This window comes from Lepidochelys kempii, chromosome 9 (assembly GCF_965140285.1).
Source record: "Lepidochelys kempii isolate rLepKem1 chromosome 9, rLepKem1.hap1, whole genome shotgun sequence".
Classification (NCBI taxonomy): Eukaryota; Metazoa; Chordata; order Testudines; family Cheloniidae; genus Lepidochelys; species Lepidochelys kempii.
Window position 1 is genome coordinate 84,746,294 of NC_136388.1, and position 15,840 is coordinate 84,762,133.

The 15,840-nt window shown below is 41.5% G+C and overlaps 1 protein-coding gene and 1 long non-coding RNA gene across 17 annotated transcripts in view; one reads left to right on the forward strand and one right to left on the reverse strand.

Annotated features, from left to right (window-relative positions):
- Window positions 1–15,840, forward strand: part of ACSL4 (acyl-CoA synthetase long chain family member 4) — a 48,324-nt gene that overhangs the window by 3,457 nt on the left and 29,027 nt on the right. For 4 of the 15 annotated variants that reach the window (XM_073361220.2, XM_073361223.2, XM_073361219.2 and 1 more), the window contains exons 1-3: window positions 614–3,666; window positions 6,374–6,466; window positions 15,356–15,657. The exons of 4 other annotated variants lie outside the window; for them this stretch is intronic. The gene's annotated coding sequence lies outside the window, so the exon portion shown is untranslated. Of the gene's footprint in view, window positions 1–606; window positions 3,667–6,373; window positions 6,467–15,355; window positions 15,658–15,689; window positions 15,802–15,840 lie in introns of those variants that run through there. 7 more of the 15 variants (XM_078854252.1, XM_073361210.2, XM_073361211.2 and 4 more) reach the window with 5 other exon arrangements.
- Window positions 3,261–15,840, reverse strand: part of LOC144930843 (uncharacterized) — a 31,089-nt gene continuing 18,509 nt past the window's right edge. The window contains exons 2-3 of one of the 2 annotated variants that reach the window (XR_013636282.1): window positions 11,006–11,091; window positions 3,261–7,071 (exon numbers count right to left, since the gene is read on the reverse strand). This is a non-coding gene — a long non-coding RNA (uncharacterized LOC144930843). Of the gene's footprint in view, window positions 7,072–10,177; window positions 10,453–11,005; window positions 11,532–15,840 lie in introns of those variants that run through there. The other variant, XR_013636283.1, reaches the window with a different exon arrangement.

Below are 15,840 nucleotides of genomic sequence, written 5' to 3' on the forward strand. Positions count from 1 at the left end.
GGACAAATTCTCCCACCATTTATTGGAAAAGAATCATAGAATGGCTCAGCTTACTGCAACACTAAGAACTTTGGGATGTACCCTGAGGAGTGCAACACTACTGTGGATGCAGTGAACGTTGGTGGACACACTGAAAACTCCCTTGAGCTACGCTAACCTGAGAGGAATAATTTGAGCATAGATACTTGTGTAAACTCTGCAATGAAGACCTGCCCTTAAAATGGGGTAACCCAATTAGCCTTTCTTCTGCTCATATAACTCAGCATGCTGTTCTTGTTATATTAAGCTTACAAGCCCCTCTCCACTCAGACTGATCTTTGTTTTGTTTGTATTCTGTCACTTCATAGTTTTGAACTGTATGGTCATCTGGGCAGGGAATCTTATTCATTTGCTTAATTTGCTTTCTGTATGTCATTGTGTACCTCTACAGAGCTAAGTAAACTGTAGATAACATAGAACCTCTTAGGGTATTCCTACACTGCAGCTTGGAGTATGCCTCCCACCCTGGGTACACACTTACACTATCTCAGCGTGAGCTAGTGTGCTAAAAATAGCAGTATGGCTATTGCGGCGCTCAAACCCACCTGACCTTGTGGGTCTGAGCTCTGGTGGCTAACCCTAGCCTTTATCAGTGCCCCACCATCCACACTGCTATTTTTAGCGCACTAGCTCAGCTAGAACTAGTGTGAGTCGGTCCCCCTAGGCTGTAGGTGACACTCCCTGCTATAGTGTAGACATACCCTTATATGTACTTGTGCTGGGAGTTAGTCTCCTCTCAGAATTGGTTATCCTCAGTGCCTGTGAGAGAACTTTTGCATATGGCTTTTATACACCTAAACTGAAAAGAGCTGATGGAATAAGATTATGCATAGATCTCTAAAAAGGGAGGATGGTTCAGGCATCAGTGGGACTTGGGAGACCTGGGATCAATTCACTGCTTTGTCAGAGCCTTATTGTGTGACTGAAGTGACTTAGTCTCTTTGTGCCTTAGTTCCCCATCTGTAAAATGGCAATAATAATACTTCCCAACTTCACGTGGGTGTTGAGGATGAATACATTAAAGATTGTACGGTGCTCACATAATATTGTAATGGGGACCATATAAGTACCTAGAATAAATGGATCTGCTGTGTCTATGTAGTCTGAAGCCATCCCGATGAGTAAAATTTTAAATATTATACAAGCTTATCAGGACAGGAATTATCTCCATATGTATTTGTACAGTCTCTTGTCCAATGGATCGCCATCGTGATTGAGGCCTCTGGGTCCTACCATTATATAAACAGTTTGATTATAATAAGACCTGTATGTAAAATGTGTAAGGGGAGTTTTACAGTTGCTATTTTCAGTATTACACGTAGTTTTGAGTCCTTCCCTAAAAAAATATGATGGCCTAACTAATGTTCCAAAGAAATTTGAAGCACAACAAAGTGTTGTCTTTTATAACTAGGCATGTGGACTATAAAGTATGCATTTATGTCACTATTAATTAAAAATATTAGATACTGTAACAATGTATTCAGCAGACTTTTCTTCCCAAGACTTTGGACTGAGTACAAGTCTTATGAATAGAAGGTCATTTAACTCTGAATTTGTCACCGCCACATTGGCGGTATTACCGTTTTCATTTATGTTAAGTGATAGTGGTTATTTTGCTGTTCATTTTTGAAGGGATAACAACCTATTCATTTCAAGTATTCTTGCTATAAAATTCTTTTCAGAAAGGATAATAAGAGTCACAGAGAACCCACTATAATATCAAGTAGATCCCACAGGAAGATGGCATTTTATTTCACACTTCTTCCAGGATACATTAATCCAGTACAGTGTGAGGACCTGTCTGCGCTGTGCATTAGTCTGCACTAGAGAGGTGTAAGTTCTAGGACACACTAGGGTGTTGCATAGTGACTAGCCTGTGTGGACCCTTTTGGCGCGCACACACAGAGCTCCCTTGTGCGTATTAATGTAGTACCATTTGAAATTTTCTTTACTGTGGAATCTAATCCATAGAGCTGAGCTCCTTAACTCCCATTGAAGTCAAGGAGAGTTGAAAGTGCATTGCACTTTTTATACAGTCATGTCTTTAATGGGATGGTGCACCTTAAAGTCAAGGAAATATTTGTATTTAAGCTTTATGTACTACTGCATTGTGTCTAATATCAACATACCATGTATTGTGCAAATGAGGCATTGCCTTTAAGACAGGGTGATCCGTAGATAAACTTACAGTTCTTTCTGAAGCAGCGTTGAGGGCTAAGGTATAGTCAACTAATAGTGAGTTCTCTCTTGATTAAACTGATGCAACAGCCAAAACTTATTAGGAATTGCTCTTCTTGATGTATTTTTTTAAAAGCACTTGCATTTTGTTAATTTGGTTATTCTATATGGTAATCCATATAGAAAATATGCATATGAATAAGGGCCATGTTGTATTAACTTGCACAGTGTGACGGGGCAAGGCCAGATGGCTATAGAAAAGTAGTGGGAGATAGATATATTAGCTTCAGGCTAAACAAATCCCTGGTACCAGGATAAGTGAAATGGCAGCTGCTCCAGGTCAATTAAGACACCTGGGGCCAATTAAGAACTTTCCAGAAGGCAGGGAGAAGGCTAGGTTGATTGGGACACCTGAAGCCAATCAGGGGCTGGCTGAAACTAGTTAAAAGCCTCCCAGCCAGTCAGGTGGGTGTGCATGTCAGGAGCTGTGGGAGGAAGTTGTGCTGTTGGAGAGGCTGAGTAGTACACACCATATCAGGCACAAGGAAGGAGGCCCTGAGGTAAGGGTGAAGTGGAGTCTGAGGAAGTGAGGGCTGCTGTGGGGGAAGTAGCCCAGGGAATTGTACATGTCATGTTTCTAAAAGGTCAGCTACCATAGCTGATACTATTAGGGTCCCTAAGCTGGAACCCGGAGTAGAGGGTGGGCCCTTACCTTTGCCCCCTAATTAATCACTGAGACTGGGAGACAACAGAGACTGTGCAAGGAAGGATAACTTCTCCTCACCTCCCTTGCTGGTTTATAATGAAAATGGCTCAGTAGACAGTGACCCTTCTCTCTAGAGAGAGAAGGGTTATGTGCAGGGTCACGGTGAGCCTCTGAGGCTAGCGAAATCCACCAGGAAACGTGGGACCCACAGAGGCAAGGACAGAGCTTTGTCACAACAGCTACAGAGAAGGAAAATACCTTTTTTTATTCAATCTCTCCAAAGTTAGATTACATGTAACACAAAGTAAAATAGTACTAACAATGTCTTTTTGTCCTGTTACTATTAACCTGAATGTATTTATCAGATGGTAAATTGTATATGCTTCTAATTCCAGCACCTGGAATCTGTATATATGTATGTTTTTGTTTTAATCCAGAAAGAGCTCTTTAATTTCCATTGTAAATGGGTTAGATGTGTTTATTTCACAAGCATGTAAATAGCTTTTGCATTTTTAAGAGCGGGGTGGGGGGGAAGTTTAGCTTTTAAATAGCTCTGCCAGTAATGCATGTATTGTACAAACCTGTTTACATGGGGAAGAGGAACAGCTGGAAGACAGAACTAAGCTTGTTCAAGTTTGTGTTTGTAGCAGACCTACTCAAAAAAGAGTGGAGGAACAGCCTGCCAGCACAACTGCACCTGGTACCGCAATTTGGTGTATAAGGACAACATCCACACACTCTTAGTACGTTAGGCTTATGTCCAAGTCACAGAAGATAAACTGTATAACTGTTTAAATATCAGACTCTAATACTTCAGAGCTTCTTCATCTGGGCCATAACAGTAGTTCTGCATAGACTCTCTCCTGTTGCTTGACATGCTTTTAGTAATTTTACTGCAGTGTGGCTGACCAGCTTAGTTTCCTTTTATGAAGTGGGACTTACTGGAACATTGTGAAGAAGCTGAAAGTTTTAGTCCAAATAGTTAAGAATTGGAATTTTTTTGGTGGTGAATGCACCTAGCAGCACAAACGAACCCTGAGCCTACCCAAAAGATAAGTACACCTACAAAGGGGTCACAAACAAATATGGGACTATTTTAAAAACAAAACAAAACCCACCTGTGATTTGTGTTCACTTCTTAATCTGGATACAAACATTGCACTAATGAAATAATTTTTCAGCACCTAGTCCTTCCTGTGCAAACAATCAAAAGCCTTCCCAGATTCCAAGTTTGCAAATAAAATTATAACAAGATCACAAGTCCTCACCGAGGGTTTTGCAGTCTCCCCCCAGATAGAGCCAGCTCTCTAACCTTCATCTCTAACTAGGCTTTAAAGGAGTACCTCTTATGAGTAGAGCTTTTTAAAGGAAATCTGAGGATAATTAACACTTTTTATATAATAAATCCTCTTCTTCCCGAGAGAAAGAACTCTCAGAACAAACATGCCCAACAGTGTCTGCTACCTATCACTCTCCTCAATGCTATATAATTCTAAAGCTGCTTTATCACATAGTGCCATGTTACATAAAAGGTTTATTAAAAAGGGTTAATCTAACTCCTTTTGTATCCTATTAAAGAGGGTCTGGTGCCTTAAGTAGCTACTCAGCCACTGAATTATCTAGTCCTCTAGCAAAAGCATTTGGTTATACCAGTACAAGATCTGCAATAAAAGCCTCCTAGGATTTTTTTTTCTTTTGTCCTGAACAAGCAGGCTCTTTATGCTTTTGGCCTAAATAAACATAAATACTACAGTAAGGCTTCAAACCCTTCCAGACCTTGCTCTCTCAATACTTCAGGTTTTTCCTCAAAATTCTTCCCTTTTTCCAGTAACTATTCTAGTTTCCCACTTAATCTCATGAATGGGGGAAGAGGGGGCAGAAAGGGGTGGAGTGGCTGTGTAGTTACCTCAGAACTTCATGTGCTATTGAAGGAAGTTCTCTTATATTGTTAGGGTATTGTCATGCTGTTTAAGGGGTTTAGCAACCTATATTTTTCCATTAAACAGCTAGTTAATAACAACTTCCCACACATCCCAATATTAGAGGATATATACTACACTTTAGTTAGTAACCTCACTTCCTCTTTTAAAGTGCAATTAAATTTAAAGAACTGTTGCAACATTATTATTGACATTGTCCCCTCTGGTCCATACAAAACACTACCACCAAAATTCTCTCCCTCACCCATTGATCCAACTCATTAAATTCCTTCTCTGGCTGCCCTTATCATACTGCATTTAGTTTAAACTTCTTTGTACAACCCCATTCCCCGGCCTATATCTACAACCTCATCTCCTACAGAATGACTCTGAACAATGTGAAAACTTAAGGTGGGCTTTAAAAAAAAAAAAAAAAGAAAGAAAGAAAGAAACAAACCCCTTAGAACAATCTAATGATCTCAAGGAAAGCAACATAACATATGGTTACACCTAAATCTTTTCACGGAGTTGTGCAAAAGTCAGAAAATTCTATTAGTCTCTTAAAAGAAACTTTCTGAGCCATATTTTAAGTTGGTTTTGGACATGGAAGATCTGTATTAGTTTGACATAGTTTAGCTTTAAAACAAAGGACTGGGAGGATAAATCCTGATGCATTTTTATGAATAATTACCATTTAGTTAGTATAATTCAGTAAAAAGGTGGTGTTTTGGGCATCTAATTGCCAGATGCCTTTCATTTAAGAAAACTAAATTGAATCCATATACAAATATATAGGATTCTGTAAACTCATCTCACAATTGACTCCACAAAAGTTTAATTTAAATATTGCATTGCTAAAACTCAGTCTAGTTGTTATAAAAGCATTTCATCTAAGGCCTGGTCTACACTTAAAACTTAGATCAACATAGCTACCATGCTCAGGGATATGAAAACCCCATATCCCTGAGCACTGTAGTTGCACTGACTTAAATCCCTGACAAAGACACAGCTAGGTTGACGAAAACATTCTTCTGTTGACCTATTTACCATCACTTGGGGAGGGGAGATACTACAGCAATAGAATAACCCATTTTGTTGCTGTATAACTTCCCCATAGTATCTATACTATAGCCATAACTGTGCTGCTGTAACCCCTTAGTGTAGACAAGCCACAGGAGTATATTTATCAGTTAAGATTCATTTTGCAAGTTTAATACTGGTATTACATGCTATGTGACTTGGATATCTGAGGGTACGCACAGTATATGGTTCAGTTAAAAATCTCCCATCTAAGAACGTCAGTGTAATGTGTTGCAAACTGTTTTGTTTGACTTCCAGTGAAATGGTCAATCTGTTCTATTTTAAAATAGAGCAGAGCATGTTATACAATTGCAGGTACTTTGATTGCCAGTAAGTTGCTGATGGAGCTCACATTATTGCAGTAATCTAAGACAATATTTTGATTGAAAGGTTTGTTTGTGTGCTTGTATTTTAAACAGTGTTTGTCAACCTTTTTTTGTTTTAAAAACAGCCATTTGACTCGGCTACTGAAAGGTCAATTGCAGTATGGTTATATGCACTTCATTAAATATCTTCTGGAATAATTGGCTCATTATACTTCAAGGTAAAATAAATACTTTTTTTTCTGACCTCTGCTGCTAATAAGTAACAATACTGGCAATAGCAAGTGGTGCTTCATTATTTATAAACTTTGTTGAAATCCTACGTACACGTTTAACTTTCTCACCTCAGGAGTAGTTATGGCTTGACTGGAGCTGTAAGGGGAAATATGAGCATTCTTGAAGTTGCTAGAAACATTTTCTAGTTCCACTATAGCTTCTTGAGTACCTCTGCATCCTAGTCTTCCTCCTGTCAGGCATTACCTAATTAGCTAGTCAGAGTGGTGACAATGCCCTCCTACATGACGGGGCTGTCACCCAGACATATGATTCACTAGTGACTGACTTGTACTTCAAGACCATAAGGCATAGTTTTTAAAGTAGTTACATTGTTCCTTAAATATTACCATACACACCCCACGATTATCATTAGTGATAAGTTACAAGTTTTCAGTAGAGACATTATGTGCTACCCTTGATGGATAAATACCATGGAAGTGGTGTATTCAGTGTGATGGTGTATCAGGTCTGAGGCAGGAGTTGCTTTTAAAGAAGGGTGAACCCTTGCCCATTGGCACCAGTGGGCCTCTGTGTCGCAGTGCTGATCTCACTGAAGGGAAGAAAAAAATACTTTTAACACCCACGGTCCTCTTCTTGACTAACAAAAGAGAGATAAAGAGTTATGGACCCTAGAGAAATATCTCCTCCTTCAGGCAGATGGAAGGCCACTATGATACGAAAGCTCTGAGTGTTGGGAGAAGCGGGTGTTTTGTATTTATCACCAGTTAAGTAGCTTGGATAGTCAAATATCCAATCTGTAGGCCTCAAACAACATTTCAGGCTTCTTTAACCATTGCTTATGAAGGTTTCTGTTTTGGAGAATAAAGACCTAACACATTTAATTTCTACATAACTCCTCTTGATAGAGTTGTGGCCTCTGGCTACTGTTACTGGAGAACCTTGTGTTTAATTTTAAAAAGTGGCTTGTGTAGGAAATATGAAAATTTAAAGACAAGCCTCTAACTCTTCCTTTAAAAAACAAAGGCAAAAAATCAAACAGTCATTTCACTATCATACTGATGATGGCTGATATCTAAGAGGGCAGGAAGTAAAAAATGCAAATGCAAAATTGATGGTTTCCTTGATAGTGTGTGTGTGTTCATATGTAAAAGGATACATTTATAAAAAATGATGACAAAGCATTTTTTCCCCAGTAATAAATTGAATCCTAGATAGATAAATGGATATTTCAGACAACCAGATGTCTCATTTAATACAATAAACTGAGTCTAACACATTCAACTGTTTCCTCTCTGACTTTAAACTAGTTATTAATAAACTATGCATTAGTCAGTGTGTAGTAGTTGCAAAAAAAAAAGGGGGGGGGGGACTGGATATCTAAGCAAAAAAAGTTTGCATCATAATTTGTCAGGATACTTGAAGTAAAAAGGAGATGCTGCTGTAGTGCATAGTTTCAAATGAATGCAAATGAATAGCATAGGATGGATTAATTTTATCCAGAATCCTTTAATACAGCATACGAGGGGATTCTCTGTAATGTTTGCCAGTGTACATTACATATTTAGCTGATCAGACTGGCATATTTTCTCAATTACTTGTATGATCCACCCCCTCAGCCAGAGAGGTGGTTATTGGGCAAAACTGATACATTTAGTTTTCTTCCCTACAGGAAGTCTGTTGTGGCTGACTGTTTGGTGTTAGCTATTTTTCTAAGTCTCCATTATGAGACCATCACTGTGCAGTTGAATTCTGTTGAAAAAGACTAAAATCTTTACCTTCTTCTTTGAGGAGTGTCCCTGTGGGTGTTCCACTTTGGGTGTCTTGGCACCCTGCGCATGTAATTGGAGATTTGTAGTAGCAGTGCCCCGGTTGGCCGTGCATGTGTGGCAGCCATCTTATACCACTTCGAGCAGCTACCTAGCATGCGCAGCCAACCGTCCCTCAGTTCCTTCTCTGTTGCCTTTGGTTTGAGTTGGAGCAACAGCAGCGCCCCGTCTATTTAGTGAATTGTTTACATTCCCACTTTTCTTTATTCCTTTTGTTGGTTTTCCTCCATTCCCCATCCTTATTTACCCACTTAAAAAAAATACTTTGTTTGCTTCCTCCTGCCACCGGCAGGTCTCGGCCAACGGTGACTGACCTATGGCTGTTTTTCTATAGCCCTGAATATCCTCAGGCATGCCTGGCTTCCCCAGCTTTAAACACTGCCTGACCTGTAGGCTATCAGTTCCTGTATCTGATGGTCCCACTCAGTGCATCTGCTGTCTCGGGGAAAACCCACGTACCACAGAAGTGTCCACACAGCAAGAAATTATCTGCCAGGATACTGAAAGCCAGGGAACTCCAACTAAAATTATTAATGATGGAGAAATCTCTCAGGCCAGCCTCTGACCCAGAGTCCAGGACTCCTCCTGGCCAACGGTCTCCAGCAACAGCCTCAGACAATGGCTCCACCCAAACTGTAGCTAAGGACCCTGCACTAGGAAAGCGACCAAATGTCGGTTGCAGTCATTGCCACAGAGAGATCGCCCTAAAAAGGAGCAGTCTCCTGGGAAAAAATCTGCTCTGTAACCGATGGCACTGAGAACCTTGGACCAAGAGGCACTGGGAATGTCCAGTACCGAGACGTGCCAAGGCACCAATGCAGCCAGGCTCTCACTCAGCTGCATGAGCTAAAGCTAAGCTCCTTAGCTCGGCACCAACAGTGCCGAATAACTGCTCTGCACCGGCTAGTGTAATGGTGCCACCTGCTGCATATACACAGCTTAATAAGACCTTGGCACCGTCAGTGCATACTACGGTGCCATCCATGGCACCGAGCTTCCCAGGATGCAACCCTTCACCACACAGGCGGCCCTGGCAATCTTTTCCGTGCCGGGAACCCCTCTGTTTGGCACCGAGGGCACTCCCAGGACCGAGCCAGGTAGGCACTCCTGTTAGATCTGCACCCCCACTATCCAGTGATGAGGATGACTCAAGCCTTTACACCCCTCATCATTCCTCCCTGAAACCGGGACCCTCTCACCAACAACAGCCTCTGTAGCAAAGCTGGCAGGCACAACCATGGATGCCACCACCCATTGTCATGCCTCCCAATTGACCATACGGGGACCCACAGGCAATATACAGAGCCCAGAACCTTAACACCCCCCACCCACCCACCGGCGACAAGGGCCACCCCGTCCCCTTCACCCACGAACCCACCACCATCAGAGGCCCAGGAGGAAGAGGGAGAGGAGCCAGAAGAGGCTCCTGAAGGTGATACACTGCCACCCACCCATATTTCGTCTTCATCCCCAGATGAAACAATTATGCCACCACCTCCCACCACAGGAGTGGACTTCAAGTCCTTCCAGGACTTATTCAAAAGAGTTGCAGAATTCCTGGACATCTCTTTAGCAGAGCTGCCAGAGACCCAGCTCAAACTTACTGACCTCTTGCAGGCATTCCTGTCAAAGATAGCTCTGCCCATTAACTCAGCCATAACAGACCCTTCAAAGATAATATGGCAGACACCTGCCACAGGATGGTGGGACAGTAAACGCTTGGACAAAAAATTCTATACCAGCAACAGGAGCTGAGTTCCTATTCACTCATCCGGCTTCTAATTCACTGGTCGTAGAACTGGTGCATCAAAGGGGAAAACAACCCCAGTCAAAAACTACACCTTATAACAAGGACTGGAAAAGGCTTGACCTCTTTGGAAGCAAATTTTACTCCGCCTCGTTGCAATTTCATATAGCAGATTATTCAGCTCTCTTAGCAAAGTACACCTACAACTTGTTCAACAAATTGAAATCCTTGATTGATCAATTGTTAGAGGAAGCAAAGGAACAATACAAAGACAACATTGCAGAGGGCTCCCTAATCGCCAAAACAGCCCTGCAGGCTGCCCTCGACTCTGCTGACACGGCAGCCCAATCCATGGCCAAGTCGTTGAGCCTCATGACTTCATTCATGACTGAATTCCCTAGGGAAGTACAAGCCACAGTTGAGGACCTGCCCTTTGAGGGCCAAAAACTATTTGCCGAGAGCACAGATGTAGCTCTTCATACCTTAAAGCAGTGGTCTCCAAAGTGGGGTGCGCACAAGACCGTCCCTGGGGGTGCGCGGCAGGAGGAGCACCGCCAGCACGGCGGCAGCAGCGCTCCTGGACCTGATTCTTCAGTGGCACGCCGGTGGCAGCTCTTTTTTGGCTTCCGTTTAGAGCTGGCCCTGGGGGTGCGTGATCAAAAAAGTTTGGAGACCACTGCCTTAAAGGACTCGCAAACAACCTTGAAGACCTTGGGTATTTATGTTCCCCTGCACGCATCCTCATGGGGAAAACCATTTGAACCTCTTGCAACTTGCTCTTTGCTACATCTGTCTAAGGTTTCCTTATCGAGATCACTTCAGCAAGAAGAGTAGGGGAGCTAGGGGTACTAATGACACACCTGCCCTTACCACATTCCATAAAGACAAAATTATCCTAAGAGCCCACCCTAAAGTAGCCTCATTTAATTTAAACCAACCCATTTACTTACCCGTTGTATTTTTTCCAAAACCCCATGCCAACTTTAGGGAAGCATCCCTTCCCACTCTCGACATCCATAGAGCTCTGGCCTTCTATCTAGAAAGAACAAAGACATTTAGAAAATTATCATGTCCCTTTCTATCAGTCACTGAGCAATTGAAGGGTGAGGCCATCTCTAAAACAAAGACTCTCTATTTGAATTTCTGGTTGTATCTATCCGTGCTATCATCAGAGCCACATCCTGGCTCCAGCTGGGGTTCATATGCACTCCACCAGAGCGCTATGCTTACCAGTAGCATTTTTCAATAATGTATGTATCGTAGACATTTGCAGGGCAGCTACCTGGGCCTCAGCTCACATGTTTACCAAACACTATGCCCTCGAACAACATTCCTCTGCTAACGCTCAGTTCGGACTCTCTGCTATCCACTGTCAAAGATACTCCGAAGCCCCTCCTTCCATCGAGGGGTACTGCTCCATAGTCCCCTAAAGTAGAGCACCCACAGGGACACTCCTCGAAGAAGAAAAGGTTACTCACCTTGTGCAGTAACTGAGGTTCTTCGAGATGGTTGTCCCTGTGGGTGCTCCACTACCCTCCCTCCTCCCCTCTACTTCGGAGCTTCACGCTGATTCTCTGGGGTAGAAAAGGAACGGAGGGATGGTTGGCTGCATGTGCTAAGTAGCCATTTGGAGTGGTCAGCGAGGGCACTGCTATTACAAATCTCCAATTTCAAGGGCAGGATGCCAAAACACCTAAAGTGGAGCACCCACAGGGACAACCATCTTGAAGAACCCCAGTTACTGCACAAGATGAGTAACCTTCTTTAAACCCTGAGTGTCTGTGTATAGCTGCATCCTGTTCCAGGAACTCTTGACCCCAGCAGCATGTCAGCAACACACTAGCCGTGCTCTGGCTTCCAGCAGCCTTGGTTACCACTTGCAGGGTGACTCCAACATGTTCCCAATCCTGAATTTTATCTTAAATAGGAGTTCTGCATTGTCCAGTCCTCTCCTGGAGAGTTTAGATATTATAGGTCCATTGCCCCTGTAAGGGTCAGTAGCCAACAGCCTGCTACTTTAAATGGAGTTAACAGCTCAGTTTAAACAGAACACTAGAATCGTTTGTATTAAAAAAATAAAACAAGTTTAACTACAAAGAGCTAGATTAACTGAATACAAGTATAAGGCATTAAAGTCAGAAATGATTACAAAAGAAATAAAGATAAAACATTTTCTTATAGCTAAAACTTAAACTAGACTTGGTTCAAGGTAAAATCCTTATCACATGCTCCCAGCAACACTGCTGACCAAAATCTCAAGGTGGGATTCCCCAACCCTCAACGTCTAATGTCTAGTTCCTTTGTCGTCTTAGGTGAACGAGAGAGTACAACATGGAGAGAGAGAGAGAATCCATGGGTTCTTTTTGTCCTTCACTTTTATAGTCAGTCACCCTTTGAAATGCATTTTCATGAGGGTTATTCCTAAAGTTCCTTCCCAACGTGAGGAGGAAGACATGGAATCTCATGGTGAAAGAGGTTCCATGTTGCTGTTTGCTAAAATGCAGATCAATCTGTTCCTGCCCCCCCTTCGTTGCCAAAGAATGGCCACTTTGACTGGTGATTGCCAATCAACTTTTAAGCACACCTGACTAGAGGCGTCAGCTTGTTTGTCTTTGAGAAGCAAGTTTTTTCCTCCCCTCCTCTGACTTGTCTAGTAAGCACATTTTGTGGTAATTTTAGCTTATGTTCGTAACTTTACACACAATGTTGCTAAAGGCATTTCACCATGATATTGACCAGTGAGCTGTTAGTTTTCAAATGATACCTCACAAGACATATTTTGTATGAAGATGTTACAGTAGTATGTAGGGTGTAAATACAAGGGGGCATTTGGTCATAATCAGTAATTGAAAAAATATGCCAGACTAGTTGCTGGTTTAGCAGATAAATATGTGCAGTCTACAGTGGGGCTTAGGTTGGCTTAAGTATGTTTCCCAGGAGTATGAAGTTTTTATACCTCTTAAGTCATGTAGCTAGGTTAACCTAATTTTAGATGTAGACCACACCTCACTTAGTAATATATATTCAAATCTCGTTTTAAGAATGTTCTGCCTACTTCAGGCACTTCTGATGCACCTCTCACTATAATATTTAAAACACCTGTAAGGTCATGATGTACAAATGTTTAGTATCAAATCATATTTGAATACAGGCTACAAGAGCTGCAAGACTAGGGTAGGCAATATTTAAACAGTTCATTAATGATCTGCTTAGCTTTTTGAATAAGCCCCTTATCACTATTTTCATACAGATGTCCTATAGTCACCCTGATAGCACAAACTACCAAAAGTAAATACTTTATTTCATTAGTCTTGGCCCTGTAGAATATTTAATGAATACTCTAGAATGTAATGAAAACTATCAGACCATGGAAACGTAAATATATATATGTCGCTCTTATACACTCATAAATGTTTTCAAAGTTTTCTATATGGAGAGATACAGTTGCTCATTTTCTGTATTTCTTATCCCCTCTTTACTACTAGGGATGTTTGCAAAATAAAAAAAAAATACAGAATTTGTGAATTAGCTGTCCCTGATTGCCCTAACTAATGTCATAATGCACTGACATCCCAACTGATTGCTGCTGAGGTTACTGTCACAAACACAGGATTATGACTTTTGAGTTGTGTATGAGCAGATCATAGAAATGTAGGGCTAAAAGGGATCTTGAGAGGTGATCAAGTACAGCCCCCTGAACTGAGGTAGAACCAAGTAAACCTAGACCATTCCTGGCCTGTGTTTTGTCTAATCTGTTCTTAAAAACCTCTAGTGATGGGGATTCTACAACCTCCCTTGGAAACCTATTCCAAAGTTAATTACCCTTATAGTTAGAAAGTTTTTCCTAATATAGATTCATAGATATTCAGGTCAGAAAGGGACCATTATGATCATCTAGTCCGACCTCCTGCACAACACAGGCCACAGAATCTCACCCACCCATTCCTGCGAAAAACCTCTCACCTATGTCTGAGCTATTGAAGTCCTCAAATCGTGGTTTAAAGACTTCAAGGAGCAGAGAATCCTCCAGCAAGTATCTAACCTAAATATTCCTTGCTTGCAAATTAAGCCCATTACACCAACCTCTAGTGGACAAGGAGAACAACTGATCACCATCTTAATCTAGGTAGCTTCATTTCTCCTGCTCAGCAGAAGAATGCAGAACCAGGAGACTGACCAGACCCTGAGCTTTCACACTTTGTAATTTTTATTTTAAATTACTTTTAAACTGAAGTAAATCTATGCTCGGGATAGGGGGTTGGATCTGGGTGGCTCTCCGCAAGTGGCGACCTGTCCCTGCTGCTCCTAGGCAAAGGCACGGCTAGGTTGCTCTGTGCACTGCCCCCGCCCCGAGCACTGGCTCCGCAGCTCCCACTGGCTGGAAACCGCATTCCCTGCTGCACCCCAACCATTTGTCCCGAGCACCCTCCCACACCCAACCCTCTCCCAGAGCCTGCACCCCATAGCCCTCCCGCACTCCAAACCCCTCATAGCCGTTCCTCTGCTACTTCCAGGGAGCCACATGGAGCCAGGTAGGGAGTCTGCTGCCCCAGTGCCAACCAGACTATATAAACTGGACTTTCAGTGAAGATCAGAAATGCCAGTTTATAAAGGTTTCCGGTTAGTAAAGTGCTGATAACTGCTTTTACTGTACTATGTACTTATTTCCAGGAATGAACATTCTGAAGAAAAGGCACGCATTTCATAGTGGACTCCACTTATCTGGAGAATTATGCTTTTTTTGTTTTTGTTTTAAATAAGTTTACAACTTATTAGAATGCTGCTTGAAGAGCTGGTATATCACGATCCCAGTGTGATACCCCTGCCCTTAGTATCAGCAAAATTATCTGTTTTCCCTTTGAAATGTTAGGTCAAGAGCTACCTTCCTACTGTAGAGAAGTAATGATTTGTATTCATTTACCTTTCCAAGATGTAGTTACATGCCTATATTTGTCATAGAAATATTACACATCTTATTTTTGCATCAACTTGCAGTGTTTTTTCAAAAGAGAAGTTACCTACAATTTGGAACCATGCTAAAATTCTGCACTGGTTTCTTTCTCCATATGCCAGTTGAAATAACCTTCTCTGTATGCCATAAGTATTTTAAATCCAGTTTTTTGGAACTGGTATGAATTTAGAATTCCCTTTTTAAAATTGCCATTTTAAAAATCACGTTAAAAACTTCTGCTTTGAGCTTGTAGTTGCATATTAATCTGAGGCATACTAAAAACAAGTGGTGTGAACTTGCACAGAGTACCTTACACATAATATAGCTTTCATTCTTTTTGCTTTCCTAGAACATGTTAAAAATGGAACAGGACTACAGTACATGTGGAAAGTGAGGTCAAATTTGAGGTCAAAGTAATACTGTATGGTTGGAAGTAAAGACCTACTAGCAAAAGGATACCAAGAAAAACACACAGATACACTCAGAAGCCTCAAATGAAGAGATGTACATGAGGAAATTGGAATAAGAGGATAAACTAACTTGAGAAATTTCAACTCCTTAAAATTTTAATGCATAATTTTGGTGGTTGAGCATAAAAAGAGGCCTATTATTTTCTCTTCTAAGGAGAAACAATTATTAAACTGTGTTAAGGTATAAATTTCCCTTAGCATATTTTATATACCCCCTTTCTATGTGCAACATTGTTCTTTTTTTTTGCTTTCCTGTATCTACCTCAAAGTGTTTGCATCTCCTCCTTGCTCAAACGGTCCCCTACTACAGAGTGAATTAGTTTAAGTAAGTGTATGGTTTTCTATAGAAATAACCAGTCCTAGT